At 45.5% G+C, this 22750-nt stretch overlaps 1 long non-coding RNA gene across 1 annotated transcript; it reads left to right on the forward strand.

Annotated features, from left to right (window-relative positions):
- Window positions 1–1198: 1198 nt before the first annotated feature.
- LOC118243104 (uncharacterized) lies at window positions 1199–18201 on the forward strand. The gene is made up of 3 exons (XR_004777184.2): window positions 1199–1551; window positions 16633–16784; window positions 17399–18201. It is a non-coding gene; the product is annotated as an uncharacterized LOC118243104 (long non-coding RNA).
- The last annotated feature ends 4549 nt before the right edge of the window (window positions 18202–22750 follow it).

Consider the following 22750-nt stretch of genomic DNA (forward strand, 5'->3'; position numbering starts at 1 on the left):
CCTGTATTTTACACTGAGGGCAGCTCCTTGGGGGTGAAAGGTGTCATAGGAGATGAAAGCAATTTGCCTGTCTGGTTGAGGATGTAGGGAGTATTTTGAATCTGACTAAATACATGACAGCTTCATCAGAAGAGCTTAACTCTGAACCAAGGAATGAATCTCATCCTGCTTAGCCTCTGTCCAAATGCAAGTGCACCTAATTTTGAGAAGGAAGTTATTGGAAGCATTGCAAGATAGGTATTGTGTGGGAAACGACATGAAATTTGGCTTGAAGTGAAGCAAAAGCATCTTTGGGGAGTGATGGCTTAGCTTGAATTCATCTGCTGCTTTTTGTTTCTATTGCTGGAAATTCACTGCTTGCTGGAAGAGGGAAATTTTCCCAGAACTGGGATGTGAGCAAACATACCTAGCAGTAAAAAATCTTAACCCCAAAAACACTTGGTTTATTTTGATACCTCTTCCCTCCCTCATCTGAAATACAAATAAAACTATTTTTGCTTCGTAATCCAGCAGAACAAGTTGCTCTACCTGCCTTTCACAGGTATCTCTTAAAGTGCATGAGCTTGGGAACAACTTTCAACAGAGTGAATGAACTACTTCTGTGGATCACATTTGGTGAATTAATTACTCAGATCAAGGTTCATTATCCCCAGGGTGTATAATGAAACCCCATAGGGGACTTGGCAGATTTGAAGAATGAACGGATATTTTCTTCCACTGCCAAGCATCATTCCCCCTCACAGGAGCTGAGTAGTGGAAAAATAGTACATCAGTCTCAATGAGCAGACTGAATTGTTACAAAGGCTCAGTAAATCAAAAAATTGAGGATAATGTCTGGTGGGAACCTCTTGAGTTCTGTCATTTCCTGTTATATAATTTGCTAACCACTGTGAGATTATTTTCTATGGCAGGGGTTCTGTGGAGAAAAAAAAAAAGAGTAAAAGGAAATCTAAATCTGTCCCATCAGATACAGAAAGGAAGGCACAAGTTGCTCTACAGTGCAGATGTCAGATGCTTGTTTGGAGCAACAAAAGCAAGTTCCATCTCTTGTGGTCCACTGCAGGTAATAATGAAGCATATATATTTTAGATGCATACATCCTGGGTAACCAGTTTGCAGCAGGAGACTTTCAGGAGCAGAATCCTAAGTGGAACTGCACTTGGGCATTGAAAAAAGTAGCACAAGAAATCAGTATTGCAGAATTTTTAGAAGACATCAAAGGTTTCAAGAACTAATTGAACTGAAATTAGCTTGAATCTTTTGGCTTGGATGTTCTGGCTCATGCTTCCTCCCTGTGATGAGATTCTATTTCCAGTTACATCTGTCTGCAGCCCTTTCCTTTGAAGGATGTCACGGATTTGAAGAACGAGGTGTGTCAACCTACAGGTCTTCCAGAAAACCTTGAGGCTTCAGCACTGCAGATGGCTACAGCCAGAACCCATTCTGCAGTTTGGAAACTGAGATACCTCAGGACATCTCAAGCCTTGGATAGACTCTCTGCTGGAACACTTCCTGTTTCTCACCACCTAGCTTTTCACTAGTAAATGGCAGGTAGGCTTGTTCTACATGCTATGAACGCTCCTTCCAAGGGGACTTGAGTAGTTTACGGGTGCAGGGTGGGATTTGACCTCATTAAATATCGTGCACTTTTCTTTAGGAGATGCATCACAAATTAATTCTGGAAGAGTAGATTAACTACAGTGTTGTGGTATCAGTCCTTCAGGGTATGAGCCAACCACTGAAAATGGTGATGGTAGTGCTGGGAAATGTGCTGTTCCTGTTCCCTGTCTGGAAATCACACTGTTTTCTTGGCTGGAACGGGGAGGGGAATTCAGCTCAGTCACTTCCGTGCGTACCAGGGCTGCCATGGTCATTTGTTGCACTTTGACTGAGACAGCATTGTGCGCTAATGGGCAGTGCTAATTTTAAAGTGTTTTTTCCCTTGCAATTATCTGGCCATGCCAACTTGAGTGGTTTGAGCAATTTCTTTATGGAACTTTACTGTTAAAAACCCTTTGTTTAGATCTGGGGCTTTGTTTGCTTAAGCTGAACGAAGCAATGATCACTTTAGTAACCTAAAAGAAATATTAGCTTTGAGGAAAACAAGAAATTGTCTTCCCCTTAACAGCACCTCCCATCCACTTCTTTCTGTCTCCTTCCCAGTTCCTCGGAAGTTCAGAAGTTTCATAGATTCAAGTGCTGGTTGCTTGGGGAAGCTCTCTCCATAGAGAGAGAGATGGCTGTGTGTTGTTCTCTGGTCAGATTACCTTCTCTAATTACTTGTTAATCAGAATGTTTCTCTTGTTCCCCTCTGGGAGGGATCTCTGAGCAGTCATGCTCTAGGAATGTATGGCTGAACTATCTGCTGCTGCTCCGACCAGTGGAGTTGGGCCAGCGGAGACTTGGGCCCACTGTTTTTTCCAGGTTTCCCAGAAATGCTTTTCTGAGCGGATTTGCATTGTTTCCCAGAGGAAGGCTAACTCCACTCGATTTATTAATCTAGGCAAGTTTTTAAGTGACAGAACCACATGGCAAAGTGTGAGTGAAGGCTACCTCATGCCCAATTCCCTTGGTAGATGTTATAAGAGCATGAAACAGTTGATAGTAATGATGGTAACTCTTCTAACTTCATCTAGTTATGAGAATCTGTTGGTCATTGTTGACACCTGAATGTGCCTCTCTACCCCATAAACTTCTCAGTATGTAAAACATCTCTCATATCTCAGTGCCAAATCAAGTAGCCAGAGGGTTTCCTCCTTAGACGTATTGCCTGAACCTGGTATGTAATGAGCACCTGCTCACTTTTTTGTCGTGCAATAGCTTATTTCAGCCTAGCTGCATGTTATTTGTAAATCTATTGCAAAGATCATGTCACGTAAGGAGGGGGGGCAACTATGAGGTCCAAGGACTTGTCTTTTTGTGGCTGGTATTTATGGCAGTTAACCTAAGCGATTTCAGGGCACCGATCCATCTTGCTGGAAAAGTATCCCATGCTACTGTACTTTCCTTGGACTGATATTCCTCCTTGGTGAAACTTTTGTGACTTTTTTTACAGGGTGCTTGTCACTGGTGCCCCCCCTTGGACTGTATGGCAGTGGAGGAGGGCATTCCTGGGGTATCAAAGGCAATTGCAGGATGATTAAATCTGCATCCCCACTTTAAGTGAGTGGATCACAAGCAGTGTGAGTGCCAATACATGCAACTTCTGTTGGTATCTGACTTTCTTTGTGGAGTTCCTTTTTCAGAGAGATCACAGTTCAGAAGCTTTGTCTCCAATCCTAAAGCACAGTTTGAAACTCAAGGCTTGGGCTCTGCTAGAAATCTTCCATGGAGGGGTGGGGGTTTGCCTTTTCAGCAGCTTTAAGACTTCACTGCAAGTATCAGGCTGCTTGTCTGCATCTCCGAGAACAGGCTGACTCACTGGCTGCTCTGAATGTCCCTCTTTGCACAGCTGGCAGCACATGTCTGTTTGTTTATGGGATGTGGAGCAGTTGTTGTGGCATCTCCCTCCCTTGGGCAGAGGCACAACATGGACTCATGGCTCTACACGCAAGTGCACACTGTCACTGACCATATGAGTCACTTTAATAATAATCCAAGCTGGCTCAGCAATTGTGAGAAAGATCCTGGTATGAAGAGTTTTCTGAGCACTAGCCCAGCTCTCCTTTCCTGACATCCATCCTTGTTCTTTCCCACTGTCTGCTGTGGCAGGCGGCCTTGAGAGCAGCAGACTGACTGCAGGGCTAGAGGAAAACTTAAGTGCCGAAAGAGCACAACCAAAATTCCTGCACAAGGAGGAATCGTAATTTAGGATGAACCCTCTGTAGATGAATGGAGGCAGCCTGGAGAGACCGGGGGGTGCAGGTGTGAACTCCCTGAAGAGACCAAGATGGGGAAGTGGTGAGCTTCAAAAAGAGGAAGGGCTGTGATGGGGACAGTGTTAAGCGTCAGTGGGTTTGTGCACAGATAAAAGCAGATGGGGGGGGGGGGAAAAATCCCTTCAGCTAAGTCTGAGACGGCAAGGTATGAGCTCTTGCACCTGTGCTAACCTGTGCTAGCTTGAGAGCAGGACTAGGTCTGCCCCACCAGGTCTGTTTGTCCCCAGTACACTATAATCATTCCTATAAAACACCAGCCAGTGGAGCTTCCATGAAACACTGAATAAATATTTTCTCCTCTGTCTATTTCTGTAAAAAGGGTCTTTTGATGAAAATGCCATTAGTATGTTTGAAAAAACCATCCCCTGAGTAGTTATTTACCGAGTCCTTAAATACCCAGGCTGAAGAATCGCCTCCTGTGCAAGTGCTGCTGTAGTCCAGGCAGAAATGTCGGTGTCCCAGCCCTGAGGCTCCACTCATTTCCTCCCTGTGCTGCAGACGGGGCTGTGGATGCACAAGGGGGGGCCTCTGCCACCACTCCTGTCTGACCCAGTGGTGTGGGCCATGGCTGGTGGCTTCCACCTGGCCACTTCCTTTCCCTCACCCTATCTACGTGGCCAGGCACATGTGGGGAATGGGGTCTTGAAAGGAAAGTGCCATTGTGAAACTGTGGAAGGCATCAAGAGGGATTGGGAGGCTTCAGTGCCATGGCTATCCCATAGCACGTACAGCTGGAGTCAGTCTAGACTGAAAAAACCCACAGATATACTACTATAGACTGAGCCAAAGGATGTTGTGAAGTAGCCTCTGCTGTCACCAAGGGGGCTGGTGGTGTGTGATGCTCCTCTCTCCCACCTGGCTCAGCGTTCTTCCTAAAAGCCTCAGGCCCTGCGGAATTGGGGTCCCCATCTGTAATCACCACCACTGCTCTCTTGCTGATGCCCTATTTAAAGTGAGCAGTAGGATAGGGGCTATGTCTTGGGTGGAGATTTGCATAACAGCTGGCATGGCAGAAATTATTTCAGATGTGCCTTTTATTGAATGGGACCTATTTTGCTGCAAGCGAAACACACATGCAGGTATACAAAGATAGCTGTGAAGTTGAGATGCTGCTGATGATAGGTTACTACATAAGCTACTGATAAATCCTTGACCCGTTTCATCTCACTGAGCTTTTTGTAAATTAAGGAGCTGTAAAATACGTGCAAATCCTGATGAGCAGCAATATTTCAGATGCAGTGAATAGCTGGAGTGAAGCAGGAGCCAGGAAATGGAGATAGTTGTGGCTTCTTTTGCTATAGGCATTGTGGATGCTACTTTTGTTCGTTGCCTTCATTTGCTGTGGTGCGTTCAGGGTGTTGTAAGGTCTTGATGTGAGCAGCTACAAGGTCTGCCTAGCCAAGAACTGAGGAGTTGTCTTGTTCCTTCTTGCCTGGGAAGGGATGGAGCCGGGGGTGTGCAAGTTTACAGGTACAGCTGTATTGCTGGTGGGGAGGAGGAAGAGCTGTAGGCTCTCCAGCTCCCATCTCTGTAGCATCTTGCTCTGCCAGTGCTCTGCATGCGGGGCTCATTCTCTTCTGTCCTCTGCCCCCAGTTTTCTGGGGGTAAATGTGTGCTAAATTCTGATAGGGACTGAGTTTTTAGATGGAGTTACTGAGTTTTGCAAGCTCTGGGTCAATTTTAGAATAAGTTTTTAGCTACAATTATGCCTAAAGCTTCCTGAAGTTTAAACTAGATTAGATAGGGAACATGTGATCTTTGGAGGAAAAAATACAAAATGCTGATGAGGAGAGTGAACTGTTTCACTTTGTGTGCGTGCAGTACACCAAAACTGAAGCTCTGGATGTATAAAGAATCTCTTGGTCTTTTAAGTAAGTGAGAGCCTTTAAAAATTGCATGTATTTTTCAGTAAGGTTGTCTTCAGGGGAAAAAAAAAAAGGTTGCCTTTAGATCATCGTCCACATGTCCTTAAGTGCCTAGGGTAGCTCTTAACCTGGTCCTTTGCTCCATAATCTGTTTGGGTGTCTGCCCCTGCCTACAGGTACCTAATTTAGGTTAGGAGAACGAGACTTCGGGTCCTAAATCAAATGGTGCTTACTGAAATGTAATCCTTCAGTCGGATGCCGTAGTAGAGATTGTAGCTGCTCAGCCACCAGCCTCCAGCAGTTTATTGTTACTTCTAGCGTGGCTAAATAACTATTGAATTATCAGCATCAGATGAGTTCTGTAATTGATTCAGTTGTCTCTGATAATTTTTACCCTCTTTTTCCTATTAATCATGACTTCTTAATTACTTAAGAAGTTTCAGTATTGTTTTACATGATCTTAACCAAGCCTACCAGCATGTTCTGGTGGTTTTCTCTCCATTAACAAAGAGGTGCTGTAATGGTGCTGTTAACAGCTCTGCAGTTCTGGAGAAGGGCAGAGCCACCAGAACCTACCAGAGATCCTTGCTCCGTGTACTCAGCCGTTGTGTCGATAGAAATGTTGGCTGTGGCTGTGCTGTTGAAAAGATGATAGGAAGACTTTGTAAGCTGTTATCACATGCACGGTGTCTTCTGGGGCAGACCTGAAATACTTGGTCATGCTTTTAATTTATCAATATTTCAACATGTTGATACCAGGAACTTTTTGGGGTTTACTGATATAACCCAGTCTTTCTGCGTGCTTTTAGAAGGGTCATTGAACAGATCCCTTTTACACTACCTGTACCACGTGAAGAGGTTTGCATCTAACCCAGCAGCAAGCTCTTCACACTTAAACACAGGCAGGGGAGTTTGAACCAAACAGGTTTGTGTAAATAATACCTTGCTTTTTCAAAAGCCTCAAAATCCCCTTAGATCCATAACCAAAGTTGTAGGGGACTCTACCAGTAACCTAGCTCCAGCTTGCCCTGCGTCCCAAACTCCTCCAGCTCTGGCGCTAGATTTGTGTGGGTAGGAACTGCCTATTTTAAATGCTCACTCTGAGATGTGTGGTTTAAGGGGTGGAAATTGTGCCTCCGTACTAGGCATCCTCCATTTCCCTTAGTTCCCACCCTGGTCTCATAATAAAAGAATGTTGATTGTGCTTATATTCAGAAAGTCAAGGGGCAGAGGAATTTGCATCCTTCTCTCCCCAACTTGCCCTTGACCACAGAGGTGGTCCAGCAGCGTTGCTCTAATGCCGTGTGGATACCTCGGTGTCCCAGTGAAAATAGCATTTCATGTTTGTCCATGCTCTCACGTGGGCATTGCCTATTAATTTACTCATCCACAGACCTAGCTATTCATCTCCAGGTTCATTTTCGGGTTATTTTAGTGCAGGTTTCCATGACAAATGCACATGTATGTCTTCTGCTACTTGAAAAGCTCAGTGTGAACAACAGAGCCCAGAAGATGCCCTATTCCCAGCATGGGATCTTTTAGATCTCTTCAGCTGCCTGAAACTTTTTTTTTTTGTATCACTGTGACTCTTGTCTTAAAGTAACAAAGCTCATGGTCACAGGAGACCAAGGATCAGATGCTGAAAGCAGCAAAGATGACAAACCCCAATATATTTCGTACAGTGGTCACGGCATCAGGCAGCCCTTACTGTGGTGTTAGGTTGCATGAAAAAACACTGGAACTGCCAAAAAAAGATGAAATTGTAGATTGTTTTTATCAAAAAAAAATCTTGCTTATCAGACAAGCTTCCTGCTCAGAGTGGGTAAGGAATAAGTTGTTTCTTGTATTGCCAACAGGTTTTTTTGGAGAGGGTCTCCCTAAAGGAAGCTGCATGTTGATATATATGTGTATATATGTATGGGGGGGAAATGTGCAGAAACAGTATTGGCTCTAGCAATGGGTCTTGAGAAACTGCAGCAACTTGAGCATTTTTCTCAATGGGTGAAATGACTTAATGTGACTGAATTTATCTGGGAAGACACTGGCAGTGGGGATGTCTGTAGGTTGATGTACGCCAACCTTTGTTAGCTTTGGAGCTGCTGGCTGCTTAGGGCTGGCAGTGCTGGCATTGCTCGTTCACGTGGATGGTGTGACATGGGGTCTTCCACACCTACCAGGTGCTGTCGTAGCCAACGCTGCATTTTGAGCTGTCATTTATCACTGCACACAAAACTAAATGGGGCTGGATGCTCTATTTAAAGAGGAGATGATAATAGTACTTGCTACAGTTATAGACTTCCCACTGCGCTGAGGAAACATATGACAAATCCAAGCCAACTATTTTTCCAGATTTTGTGCCAGGGCTCAGTTTGCATAGGTGGCAGTACTGGAACCCCTCCAGAGAAAGCTTTTTATCTGGCCACTCGCTTTCTCCTAGCTGTTCTCACCTCGAATCCTGCTCAAGTCCAGTCTAAACCCGCCGTAGCTGACAAACCTGAGCGCTCTGCTATCCAAACTGGCTCACTGGCTTCAAACCTACCGCAGACTGAGATGAGTGAGCCTCAGATAAAGGCAGAGCTGGGCTCTTCCATTTCCTCTGCTTGTCAGAGCCAAGTTCTTTTCCAACAACAAGCTGCAGAATTTGGGTTATTAGCTGCTTGCTTTCTGCACAAACTTGTAGGTTTTCACCATTGGCATAGGCAAGGTGCTATCCCATAATACACTGAAGCCCTCCAGGCAGGTAGGTGGGCAAATCTGAATTTGCTTGTGTACTTTTTGTGCTCGGTGGTGAGAGGGGCTCCAGGGGCGACTAGGCACTTCTGCCCTTGGGAATGGGCTCTACACCTCAGCTGGGTGACTGACGCGTCTGAGCAATTAATAATAAACTTTGTAATGAGTTCCCAGACAAAAGCTCCATTGTACTGAAGCTTTGGGGAATTGGGATGTTGTCCAAATATCTGCAGATACCGGATAGCCTGATTCCACAAATAATAGAGGGGGAAGGTTTGGAACTCAGAATCTCACAGTCGTTTATGTTGGAAAAAGACCCTTAAGAACATCAAGTCCAACCACCTTACCTAATATAGGGACACTTATGTAATATAGACATGTATTGCATGCACTTGCATGAAAAAACATCACCTTGGTTTTGCTTTTTGAGTGTGGCCACCCACTCTGAGACAGTCCCTCTGGGAACCAAAACACTCAGGAGCTGAGCCTTTTGGTCTGGGGAGGTGTAGCAGCAGTCTGGGAAACACGACCTGCTGCCTTGAGACCTGTGCCTTCCCCCTCTGTCTGGGGGGAGCTGGCAGACAGCCACATGTGGGGACACCCCAGTGAAATTCAGGGTTGTGAGCAGGGATGGCAGAGATGGCGGCACCCATAAGTGGCTGAAGGCTAAACAGGTTGAGCCTCTTGTATGCCTTGAGAGCAGTAGTTAAATTACAGAAAATTCCTGAAGCCACTGGTAATCTAGGGGCTTGAAGTGCCCCTGGAAACCTCTGCTGATTGATTTTCTTTATATTGGAAAGCAAATCTGAAAGCAAAGGAAGGATCAAAGTCTCATGACTGAGGATATCCTGAGTTTCTGCTCAAGCGTTTTGAAGACTGAGGTTCCCCTTGCCCCCAGAGAATATTACTTTATTCTGAGTTTTGAAAAATGAGAGCATACCACATCCAAAAGAGCAGCTAATGACATGGAACCAGCCAAGCTGATGGGGGATCCTATGTGCACAGGTCCCACAGACTGAAGCATGGCATAGGGGTCCTGCTGGAGAGGGTTCCTGCCTGCAGTGGCTTAGTCCAAGGCCTTCAGCAACCATTTTAAATTCTTTTTCACTATAAATGGCAATTGCATCTTTTATTTGCACTTGGCTCCCTGGTTTTGTTCAATCTGTTACATTTTAATGGCTGTAGTGGAGTTCCACTGAAAGCCCTAATGATTTAAAATCTGAACTAGTGGGGAATTAAGAGCACAGCTATGTTGTATGACCTTGATCTAATGTGGTTACTTCTGACAAAAGTGATTTTCCTTTGCCTTGTCTATTTAGAGTATGGCTTTTAGGTTGTAACACATGCACTGTATGTATACACCAATTAGTTTTCAACATGAACAGATATGTAAAATTGAAAAGGCCTTGATATTGCCCTGGTCTCAGCTGAAAACACTTCAGTCAGCAGCCTGGGACCTCTGGTCACCAATGATTCAAGGTAGGGCTGAACTTGTCCCTTTAGCCAAGATCCATCAATTTAATCTGACGAGCTAATTAGTGACTTCTCCCACCACCACAACTCTCCCTGCCGCTGATCTTTCTGCTGGTAGGTGGCAGTTAAAGATCACTGGTTCTGTGTCATTTGTGATTGTATCTTAGCCTTGCAGTTACACAAATACTTCAGTGCACAGGTTTATGCATACAACTGCCCTACTGACTTCAGCAGGATTCCTTGTGTGCGAGGCATGTGTTTAGGTAACTCACCAGAGCAGGGTCGAACTACTTATGAAAGATTTTCCTCTGTTCTCTAGCCCAGCAGAAACAGGAGCCGTGCGGAGCTGGAAGGCATCACCAGTGGAAGTGAAGGGAGCTCTCATTAGGGGTCTCAAAAGCTGCAGGTTAGAAAATTAAACCGAATAATGGGACTATCAGTGTAAGGTAGAACTTGCCAGTTAGAAGTGAAATGCTGGCTAAAACAAATACCCGTACAAACCTGTGCAGCTGGATTGATTGGAGAGCTTGATTACTCATCCTTTCCTGTCTAGACAGACCCAGTTTTCAGATTTCATTAAAAAAGCTAACATTTATCGTGCCTGATGGCTGTCTTGGTGCTAGGGTGAAGGTTCATGAGTTACTGTCAATGTGATTGGAAATGGAGTTTAGGAAGGCATTAGTAAAAACGACTTAACCTTTTGCTGTAGCTCTGCGGAAAAAACGTGCTCTTGTCTCTGGGGGTGTCAGAGGGAAGCTGCCTCTTTTTCTGAGGCCTTTTCTCAGGTCTATAATTACACACTGAGCTGAAGCACACCACGATCCCTTACAGCAAATGCACTCAGCATATTCCATACAAGCAGTGGAAGAGCTGTTCTGAAGCTGAGTAGCTACAGTCAGTTTGCAGGATGCTTTTCAGTCCCTCCTGTTCTAGGAGAGCAGTGGTGGAAACTGTGGTGTCTGGAACCAGACACTCCTTGGGTTGCCTCAACTCATGGATGAGGATGGTGAGGGCAGCTAGAGAGCCAGTATTTTCAAAAGCTGTGAATGAGCTGAGAGGGCCATGCTTAGTGTTTGGCTATGAAGAATTTAATTTTTCACTTTCAGACTAGAATAGTAAAGGCAGGCGGTGACCTGAGTAACCTGGGCCCCAGGCTTTACAAGGTAAATGACAGGAAAGCTGGCCACTTATTCAGAGCATGCCTAGGCAAGGTAAAGGATTTATTTTCCTTTTTACCTGTTGCACTGGTTGTGGCATGATTTTTTTCACTTAGTGGGGGTGAGAAGTGGGGATGAAGAACCACAAAGCTGGCTGTGTGCTGAGAGGTCTTTATAGGAGCATGCTTGGCCCCATCAATTATACATGGGCTGTCAGAGCTGAGGACTCTGATTTTAATTGGATCAGGGTGTCCTGATAGGAAAAGGACATAGATACTAGGTGGGGATAGAAAAAGGTCCCAACAGCAAGCAGATTACATGCTGTCAGAGTTATAGCTTTTGCTAGAGAAAGGGAGCCCAGTCTTGTTTTTCCCATGTCTTTCAATCTAGTCAAAATGGTAAAAATTCTTTCTTTAAAACTTAAATTCCAAAAAGTCTTTTTTTCCCCCAAACTATTTATCTCTTCTGATTTTTCTAACTTGTAATTAATGTCTTGTAATGTCTATTAAACAGCTGGTCAAAATGTAAAGACTCCAAATAGACTGAAAATACTCAGGCTTTGTGTTCAGGCTTGAGAGGTGAATCAAGAGGACTGATAGGTTTTGACATTCACTAAATGAATATTTTTAGGCAAAATAGTATGGCAATAAGAAACATAGCTGCCAATGGGCTTAATGCCGAGGTGGATTTCAGAGGTTTCAGAAAGTGACAGAATGGTCTATTTACTTATAACACCATGTTTTATATTGGCTGTCTGTGTTGGTTTAACTTAGTGTTTTATGCTGCTGCCCATTGTTGTAGTAATTACTGTATTCTGAACATATTAGACAGTTATTTTAGTTTTTTTTAGCCCAGCCAATATTGAAATCCGAGTTTAAGGACATCTGAGAATCCTTCCCACTTGAGAGCTTTTGCCTTAAACGGGCAAAGTCAAAAAAGAATTGGAGTAAAATAGGAGAAATGAAGTCTCTTTTACAGCAAGAAACTCCCAGGCAAATCAAAGATCTGCATTTGTAGAGAGAACCTGAGTGTCAAAACCTGAAGAGATCAAGGGGTGCAAATTACCTGCGGAGATCAGTGCTGGAAGGGTATGCCTACAGCGGGGCTGAGCTCAACGAGAACCTCAGCCCGGTGCTTAACCAGGTGCTCTTCCCAGGCAGTCTGTGCCACTTATGTCTAGTGTGAGGATTGCTGAGACGACATTAGGAGAGAAACCTAGCAGAGCGCTAGCAATGGTGTTGAGCTATCCCAGAGCATGAGCTGACTTCATTAAGGGGCTGGCTCTGATTTCTCTCCATACGACCTACAAATTTCAGCAACTCCCCGCTGCCAGCTTCACATGCACTAGCTCCTAGTGTTTCTGATCCTGAAAGTGACCTCGGAGAGATGCTCTAACAGGTATTTCAGCTGTCCTTTCATCTTTTTACAAAGAGGGCCACGTTAAGTGCTCTCTGGCTGCTGTTTCAGGGAGCTGGCACGGCGGTGTGGTAAGGAGCTCATTTTAATAGAGCCGGCCTCGTTAGCATGCCAGATGCTGAAAATGTGCACGGCTGGATTGCTGCCAAAGACCAGGCCTTCTCCTCTGTGGCTGTCTGCTGGCCTAAAAATAAAGTCCAAGTGACTTTATTAAAAATGTCTGTCTCTATGCGTATATATGAACATATACATTATATATGTATAAACATGCGTTACAGCTAAGCTGATGTTTGCCCACTGCCTACTTAAAGGATCAAGTCCCGCTCTGTCCTTTGGGCTGTCGGAGTGCAGGAGCTGTTTGTATATCTTGGTCTTGAGGTGACAAGTTGGGTTTGCTCACAGCACATTGCTGAGATGCTCTGCCAGTTCCTGAGCCTGAGAAGGGACCAAGTGGGGGCGTTCTGAAAGGCATGGGTAAAGGGTGATCACATGGAAGCATCAACTCAGCTGGGGGAAGAAAAGGATCAAATGTTAAGGATTGCCAGGACAGGAAAAAAGAATAAAACTTATGGCACTGTATAGATCCTTAGTATACCCTTCACTTCAGAACTGCAAATGATATTTAATACTCAAAAATAAATGAACAAAATATAAAATAAAACAATAAGAAAAAAACAACCACAAAATAGATGAATGGTCTGGAATGACTTTTGTACAAGAGGTGGGTGTTATTTCTTTGTGTGGGAGAGATGAACAAGAAGAAACTGTCTTTCAGCTCCATGACCTGCAGGGAGACGGTCAGTAGGGAAGGTTTATTTGCTTGCAGTTCCAAAAGCAGAGGCACCAAATTATTAGCTAGATCCTTCAAAACAAGTGAGAGGAGGTATCTTGTCACATAACATATGAAGTCAAGTGCAGAAGTCATTGCTAAAACTTGCCAAGCAACTACTGAAATCCAAAAAAAGGCGTTAGAGAAATTGCCGGAAAGAAGATATCTTGGGAATTATTTAAAAAAAAAAAAAAAAACAAAAAAAACCCACAAAGGTCTGTTTAAGCACATGGACTTTGGCTCAGGAAATCTGAGCCATGCATTGCCAAAAAAAATTGAGAGAATAATGGGAGGTGTTGCTAAATGCCTGTCCTCACGTGCTTCCTTGTGTAGCTAGCTGCAAGAGGAGGGAGGTGACTGGGCTTGGATGGTCCTGCAGTCTGACCCCTGCAAGTCCTCCAAAACAGGTAGAAGTCCCCATTTCAGTGGGCTGGGGCTGGAAGACTGGTTGTGCTTTTGCAGAATTATCCTAAACCATTGTCCCCTGAGGCACCATTTGGATTTCTAGCCTTTCCTTTGTATCCTGGTCTTTATTTTTTCAAAAGACAATGAGGGCTAGATCCCAAAAGATGCTTGGACATCTTACTCTCATGCATGTTAAGGAGACTTAAGTATCCTTATGGATCTTTCCATAGGAGATCACCTGTATCTAAGCAGACCTGTATATCTACCTTTTATGCTCTGTCTTCAGAAAGGAGTACCTTTCTCTAGCTACTTGCAAAGGCCCCTTTCTTCACCAGGACTTGTACGCTCCTGGATTTGTAGATGTGCAAGTTCCTACTTGTGTTCTTAGGAATGGCAGGTCCATCCATCTCAGCAGGACATTCAGTGACGAAATCAAATGAGGGATGAAGGGGCTGGGGGGGAAGCTTCCGAAGTCACAAATGTGGACAGGATTGATTTCAGGGGGAGAAGAAGAATAAGAAGTTAGCAAATTTAGTGCAGAAAAACCATTGTGAGAGGATGGTGTCACTAAATAGCATTCTAGGAAGAGGAGTGATGGCTGCAGAAGCTCAGCAGTCTGCTATCAGATCATAAGACATGGCTATCCTGAAAGATGAACTCAGCCCCCTAAGTTTACAGGAGTATACTGTGCCATTGCAGCCCGTTCGAGGGTGTCTAAGATAGGAAATATCCGTCTCCTGCTTGTTTACCTATATGTGGTGGCTCGGTGAGCGTTTACAAGTGGTCCCAGTTCTCAGTAAGATGGTGGGGTTGGATATAGCCAGTATTTTCCCATCATAGTCTAGTTCAAAGTTGTCCTTGTGGGTTTATGGCTGTCTAGTCCCCTCTCAGCTCTGGTACATGGGCTCATTTTTAATTAAACACCTATCATTTAAGGAACTAAAAACAGTCTAAAAGTTGTGTTGACCAAAGTCTGAAAATATAAAATGTTCTTTGGGGGGTTTTGGGTGTGGATCATGAAGCACATTCTCGTAATATTTAGTATGTCATCTTCAAGCAATGTTTTTAAACCTCAAAACTCCAGGGAAGTTCTGTAGGCTTTAGCAAACAGATGTTAGCAGTCAGGAAAGAATTATGATTCCTGCCCAAAAATATTTCCTCCTGCCTATCAAGACATCCTGATGTGCAACACTTTCAAGATATGCCTCCTATGGAGCTGAGGACACACTGTTTCTGCAGGTCTGGGAGTCAAAGAAGTCTTCGGTGTCTTTTAATCAGTCATCAAGGCAACATATCGTTTGGGATGTCCCAATTAACAGAGCACATGTGCAATTGTGTGCACTTTGTCCCTACTAAGTAGCTGGGGAAAGTTGTTTGACTCAGCTGCTGCTTGGCACTTAGCACTCTTCTAAATTAAATATGTGCATTCAGGAACTCGGGGTATGTAGGATCCTGATCTGCTTCATGGATTGATGGGAATTAGCTGTGAATCCAGACCATTTCTTATGAAAAGGGCGGAGTGGTTGGTCCCAGAGGTCCTGGTGAAGGGAAAATGACATTATCTGGTCCCTGGGAAAAGTTGAGCTGCAGCTCCATGGTGCTGTATCAATTCTGGCATTTTCTATTTAAAGTTTCATAATAAAGGCATACAAAGGTTCCCCAAATACAGCGAGATGAGGCCGTGGCTCACTGATTCAAACAGATCGGAAGCTTCTGCTGTCTTACAGAGAGTTTGAGGGTGTCTTCGTGAAACTACAATGCAACGTGAGGGTATCTTCATAACAGCTTGGACATGAGCTGATGTACCTGGGGCTGTCTTGATGTTCCCACTGCACAGGCACCCCATAACACAATTTCCTTATCTTTGGGTTGATGCAGCTCTGTGATGTATCCCTCCCATGGGATGCTCTGCTTTTTCTTCAGAGCTTTCACACTTGAAGATTTCATGGAGGCAGCTGTAATCCTGCTCTAGCCCTGCTTGTGGTGGCAGCCTTCAGAGGAACCTGCAGACAACCTGCCTTTACAGCAGCCCCTGTGTCTGTGGCCTTCTGTTCCCCTTTGCCATCTCAGTTCGTGACCCTGTGAACAGCTGAGCAGGACCTGTGCTTCCATGGAGCAGCAGAGCTGTGGTTTTGGTCTTAATCCCTCCAGATGGCTTTCCTAGTTCTGCTTTTCCCATCCTTTGCTGGGTTGTGAAGAAGAGGGAAAGGAGGGATGGTGGTTCTGTAAGTGGAGAAATAACACTTGCTGACATGGTACCCTCCCCTGCTAGCTTATATGTTGCCTTCTGGTGCTCTGCTGCCATTAGAAGTTCGTGTCTTTCCCCATCTTTATTTCCATCATCCATTTTTCATGTGTTTTCCTTCCTTAGAAGTTACCTTCCAGTGTAGGTCCAGCCTGGCAACTTTTTTCAAGTGCCTGCTGAATGCTCAGCTTCTGCCCTTTAGCTCAAGAGAAACAGGAGGCCAAACTGAAGGGCCTGGGTTTTCTTTTAGGGCTGCTGTCAGTGGGAAGAGATATCTTGGATATCTCCTTTTCCATTCTTTGCTGGAGATACAGACTGACTTTCACTTTGGCAATTTGATAATTTCAAATTTATTATTGGTAACTTCCAAAACTCACTATTTGAAGTAGCCTTGCTTTGTGTAAATACTAATTTTGAGACAACGTTCTGTCAATACTCACATTAACAGACATACCTACTCTTCCCATGAAGCTTACCAGGCTTTTATATTAAAGGCAGGTGAAATGGGCAGCCTGTGAAAAGCAAACATGTCTCTGATTAACACACATGAATCAGCTGTGCACGTATAGATGACATTTTGGTGCATCTTCAGAAAAAGCGTTCCTGTGCTTGCCCTGTTTGTCTCATTTTACAGAATGATTCATCCTCGGGGATGTGGGGAAAGGACGTAGGGGATTCCGCATAGAGATGCTGCGTTAGCCATAACTTCAGTGTGGTTGTGACCAATGGAAATATATACTGCTCTGCACGGATCGCTGTTTTGGAGACCAGCCCGAACTCATGCGGGTGTGTAAAATGAAGTCCCTCTTGTTTTTGGGTCTCTGGTGGGGCTGTTGCTTTGTGAAAGGTGTTGATTAAGCTTTGGACAATTGTGGCATCCGAATTATATTCATGTTATCACCACCGATTTAGCAGGAAACTGTCAGGAAGGCAGTGATGAACTCTGGTAGAGAGCTGCAGGTGGCATGGCCAAATAACCGTTTCCCTGTGATTGATGTTAAGGAAAAGAGATGTTCCAAGAGCAACACTAATGGCAGTAGCTTTTGCATGTGTTTAAAGCCTAACTCAAAATCCATGAAGTCCTTGGAAAGACTCCTTTTTCTGCTTCACCAGGCTTAGGACACGCTCACAGGCCCCAAGAAAATACATGACATGGACACGGCGCTTTGACTGAGCGTGAACCCAGCCGTGTGCTGGCAGATTTCTTGGCTTAACAAGGCCAAGTCCCTTGCAAATGGCTCAGGCAACCTCATAAAAATCAGAGCTGTGATCTCTGGGATGGGGGAAGTCTATCATAATTGTGATTATAGCCTTCTGTCTGAGCCACTTAACGTGATTGACGTGCTGAAGCTCCATAACATTGCAGTTCTATTTATTTGTTGCCCTCGTCTCTCGAGCAGCTGGATGTTAAGGTGCCTTATAGGAACGCAAGCCCAGGAAGGGCACTCCCTGGAATGTTTCTGACAGCTTCCAGAAATAGAGAGCAAGTCTGACGAGCTTGGATCGAAAAGTGCAAAATTCCATGCACAGAAGCTCACACCTCTTGGTAGAGGCATGGGAAGCTTACGTTCGTAGCTGTTTCAGCTCGCACTGATGTCAACGGGAAGCCCTTTGCTCGAGTCCTTCATCAGCAACGTTCTGAGCCTGGAGAGGAGCGGGATTTAAGGGATTTAGGGAGAAGGTGACACCTTTCGCCCTGTTTAGTAGCAGGTTGATCTGCAGCAGTTTCCCTGCTGAAGGCGTTACGACCCGTCAGCAGAGGTAATGGTGCAAGCGGTCCAGTGCTGGCATCTGCAGCTCCTGCCTCTTCACAGGCTGAGCAGCAACCGCTCGAATGGTGAAATACATTAGGAAAAACAACGTTTATTTATTTATTTTTTTTGGAAGACAGCAAAGTATGGCGGCAGCACCGCTGGGGCACTGGAGGCGGGCCAGCTACACATATTTGGTGAGAGAAGAAAACCAACCATTCGTCTTGAAGAGGATGTAAACACGGGGCTTTAACTGTCTGTCTTAGCCTCTCCTGCAACAGAAAGGAAGCCTTGTATGTTGGACTGTTCTGCTCCACTGTTAAAAGCTACTGTAATTCAGGCTGTGTTGAAAAGGAGCAATTTAGGGATAGATTATTTTTTTTTTCTTTTACTGTATTTTTCCAGAAGATTACTTTCACATAGGTCCCTTCTGACTCACGAGGGGAGAAATCATTTGGAAGGAAATAAATCTCTGCTGATGGCTACTCAGAAAAGCAGCCAATGAGTACGGGTTACCTAATGTTAATAAATGCCATGGATGATGCACTGAATAATCTATTTGTTTGTGTTATGCTATTAGGAAGCTGAACTTTATTAGGCTTCCAAGAACCACAGGCACACTTACATTTTTGGTGTGTGTTGCTGTGTAACATTGACTGGCCCATCAGTTTGAGGAGGGCAGTACGCTCCAGCTGCACACCATGATGGTGGCAGGGCCATCCTTTAACACTCGGGCAGACTGGAAATCTACTGCATGCAAAATGAGCCTTGCACCCCTTCAGCAGAGCAGGATTTGGTCTCGGAGCGCCTGCTGGCATTGCCAACAGGGATAACTCCTGCCTGAAGGATGCCCGAGCGGCTGGAGTCACTGCTATGCGTTGTGTCGGAGCTGGCATGGACTTGTGTGCCCCAAGAGAGGACCTGACCCTTCAGTTCGTATTGCAGCTTGGTTATTTCTTACCCTCGGTGTGGCAGCTGGGGATGGGGAACCTCTTCCAGCCTGAGTTAGGTTAGGTGCAGCTGGTCTCCTAACACAGCAGAGCAGAGGCAGAGCCAGGTCCTGTGTCTTGTGCCAGCTGCTTCTCCCATGCATCACCTCTGCCCTGGGGCCTTTCTCCATGTCTTGTTTCAGCTGTTGAGTGCAAGGCCATTTCTGTTCAATCCTCAGCTGCAGTCAGGAGCTGGATGGCTGGCCTAGACCTTAAATCACCCATTTTCAAACAGCCCTGCCCCTAGGGCTTTTATTACAGACTTCTATTATGTCCCTCTCTGTTCTGTTGTACGTGCAAGATAGATAAATATCAGGTAGCTGAAGCCTGTTATAAATCTGATTGAACAGCAAAGGGAAAAGTGGTTTCCAATGTAATAGCAAAGCTTTGATTGAGATGAATGAAAGATAAGCAATTAAATTGTCTCATTCTCACTGTTGGAGCTAGGTCTGCAGGTCCGAAAAACATCGGATGTGATTCTGGGGGCTGTTCTGTGCTGGGAAACAGAATGAACTGGAAAACAGGTGGGAGAGGTTTGATTTTTGGTCACCAGGCTAAAATCTGAGGAGATGACGGAGAAAGGTTTGGGGAAGATCTCTGGGGCTCCAAAAGCAGCACTGGGATGTTGGTGAGGAAGAGAAGTGTTTGCTGGTAGTGTGAACACAGCCAGGTCCCCATCCAAAGCCACTAAAGCAAGGCACAGGCTCCCCGTGCCTGCGTCCTGGTGTTGGAGCAGACTGTTTCCTCCACCCTCTGCGCTGAGCCTGGGTTTGGAGCGCGTTTGTGCCGTTGAGTCATCCAAAAAGGAGCCTAGCACGAATGTATCTGGCACAGCAAAGAGCTTGGCCCAGTGCCTCTTCTGATTTGGTGAAATATTCTTGGCAACAGCCGGACTTTTTTTAAACCACTTCTTCATTAAGTGCAGCTTTATATGCCAAAGCATGCCAGGTTCACTTTATGTGCAGCCTATTTTAAGGAGACGTATATGCAGGCTGCTGGCTGGGATAACAGCGGGAGCTGTGCCCCATCAGCCCATGATAGCGGTACCGGGGGATGCGAGGTGATGTTTGCACAGGTACTTCTGCTAGTTCTCATCTTTCACCTGCCCCGTATCACCCCAATCTTACCACAAGACCTCAGCCACGTGGACTGGTGATAATACTTGTAGTAAAGATGTGAAGAGCAAGATTTGTTTTGCACGGCTGGGGCATGAGCAGCAAGAGGCGTGTTCCCAGCTTTTATGTTGCAGGGAAAAGGGCAGGAGCCAATGAAACCAGCAGTTCTTGGCCTCTAGCTCTGAATTTGCCCGTTCCCTTCTCCATAAGGGGATCTGCTGTCTGATTCCAGCAGGACCACTTCAAGGACTGTATGGTTTTTGTGTACCTTAGCACACCTGTAAACCTGGAACCCATTTGCTGAATGCAGGTCATGGCCGGAAAGGGGTCTGCCCCAAGATGCTTGAGCACACAAACACGTGGACTTATGGTAAACGTGAGCATTTGGGTCAGGAAACGTCCATCCCAAGCTGGCTCAGGGCACCTGCAGTGCTCTTGTCCTCAGTTATCAGCAGCTGGTGGCACTGTGGGGAAGGGGAAAGCGGAGGTGAGCTGGAGAGGCTGGCACCCAGGCAGAGGAGGCACAAGATGTGTCGCTGCTGCTGTGCCAACTGCCCACAGGGCTCCGTCTTTGATGCCCCCCGAAAGATGCTCTGCATCTGCAGTGCCGATTTGCAAGCCCTTCATGTGAAGCTGCTCCGCTTCTGTCCCGTCTGGTTTTTGGTGGCGTGCTGAGGGTGGTGTTGAGGACTAAAAATGTGCATTTACAATAACATTTTATCTTTTGGGGGCTGAAAGCGGCGTTCTCTTCGACCCCAGATGGGGAGCGGATGAGTTCTGGTTTTTGGCCTCAAATTTTACACGTTTTGGATGGATGGATACAAAATACCGTGTTTTCAAGTTCAGCCAGTGAACCGAAGCGTACTTATTTGCACAGCTGTAATCCCTCTTCAAAGGGGCCGTGACTCCTCCCGCTGCCCCAGGTGCACGGGGAGGGCACTGCAGCCCCCACCCCGAGCTGCGCGCCCGGGGAAATGCAGCCCCCTTACTTCGATCACCTCTGTAGCATCTCAACTACCAATTCACAGCAGGAACCTCCAGGTATATCCATGCTGTTTTTGTCAGCAGACGCAACTCCTGCTTTGCTACGGGCTGCTAAAATCCAGCCGGCCTCGAGATGCAGCCAGACAAGGCTGCGTGGAACAGGAGGCGGGGGTGAAGCTGCTTGTATGTGCGTGCACCTGCACAAGCCCCAGGACTTCTGCCTCTGGGCTCCTGTTTATAAATAAATAGGAGCAGCTTTCATCCCCTAGCAGCAGTCCAAAAAATGGCGTGAAAAATCAATGGGCTTTTTTTTACAACGAAATTTTCCACAAAAAGCTGCCTCTGTGAAAGTATTTTTTACGAGACTTTTTTTTTTTTTGAAGTTATAAAAGTTCCAGCAAAATTATCTATCAAAATATTTTCGTCTTCTGGTGGTCAGAATGTACTCCTGATATTTGCATTAGAAATTTGGGGAGCCTTCGTAAAAAACCTTGGGAAGGCTTGAAAAAACAATGTCTGCTCTAAATATTTTCAGCACAGGAATAATGAAAAAAATCTGTTTATTTTTATAATCAGTAAAATAGGTTTATGCAATTTAACCGGAGGGACAAATGTCCCTTTGGCTTCGTCGTGCCTCCTGTTCAGGCTCGTGTCCCAAGGGATGCCAGCCCGAAGCCATCTAGGGAGAGCGCTGCTCGTGCGGCAAGTAAGTCTGCTGTTCGTTTCTGTCCAGACCCAGGCATTTTTATTTGGTGGAGAAGTTCTCAAGTGCAAGCTGTATTTCAGCACTCACTCTCGGAGGTTTGCTTGATGAGTGCAAAAATGTGATTTTGTTTTATTTTTTGGTGCAGTTTTGCTGTAGTCTGTTTTGCCTGACGTGTTGTGATGGATGCTACCTGTTCTCTCACAAGGGCTGTTTCATGTTATGCTTCTTTCAAAATAAAATAAGAAACAAAGGGGCTGGGTAAAACTAAGGGATATGGCACAGAGGTGCAGCTGATGTGGCCGGGGAACTGCTGAAAGGATTGCAGCCAGCGGCGCGGGAGCACAGGAGGGACAGCATGCCACGTTCAACCCGTTGTGTTTGTTTTTTTCTTTAATATTGAGTTCTAGATCTGATTTTAATGGGTATTTATTCCCAGCTTGCTTTATAAAGCGGTTATTAAAAAGCAGCCTCTTAAAAATATATATTAAAACTTGTTTCCATTGGCAGTGGAACGTTTTTACAAACAAGCTGTGCAGTTACTTTAGCTAGCAAGGGATCTGCCATTGCCTCTTTTTAATGGCTGGGTGCAGAGATATTTTTTTTATTAAAGGTTTTGGGAGACTCCAGCCTTAGAAAAACATTTAAAAAGGCGACCGGAGACTTCTGGGGTGCTCACTTCTCCAGCAACGCTGTTTGAACACCTCTGCGGTCCGGGCAGGCGTCCAGCTGGATGTATGGACGCTTCGCTGGAAGGAGCCAGGCAGGGTTTGCTGCTGAGGTGGATCCCGAGCAGCAAATCCTGCTGAGCAGTGGTTCGAGATCTGCCCAGCCTGAGCTGTTAGCGAGGCCTTGGACTGTTTGTCCCACTCGGTGCACCTGGCAGCCTGGCGCAGAGGTGCTGTCACAGGGAAGGGTTAGATGTTCATTTTGAGTAACTCAGCAGCACCGAGTCTGAGACAGGCAAAGGTGGGAGCTGTTGAAGCTGCTGAAACGAGCACTTGGCCAGCCACCTGAAGTCTGCTCATGGCTAGGTGTGCCTGTGGGCTGGACAGACAGACACTTCAGTGCCTATTTTACCCCAGCCCACACATTAGTTATCCTTTGGCTTATCTTGAGACTCAAGCACCTTTGCAGCACCTGTCCTGGTCTCCTCAAGGTGAGTCAAACCCAACACATCACCCCCCTCCTTCCCCTGTGGTTGTTTTAG

This window comes from Cygnus atratus, chromosome 6 (assembly GCF_013377495.2).
Source record: "Cygnus atratus isolate AKBS03 ecotype Queensland, Australia chromosome 6, CAtr_DNAZoo_HiC_assembly, whole genome shotgun sequence".
Classification (NCBI taxonomy): domain Eukaryota; kingdom Metazoa; phylum Chordata; class Aves; order Anseriformes; family Anatidae; genus Cygnus; species Cygnus atratus.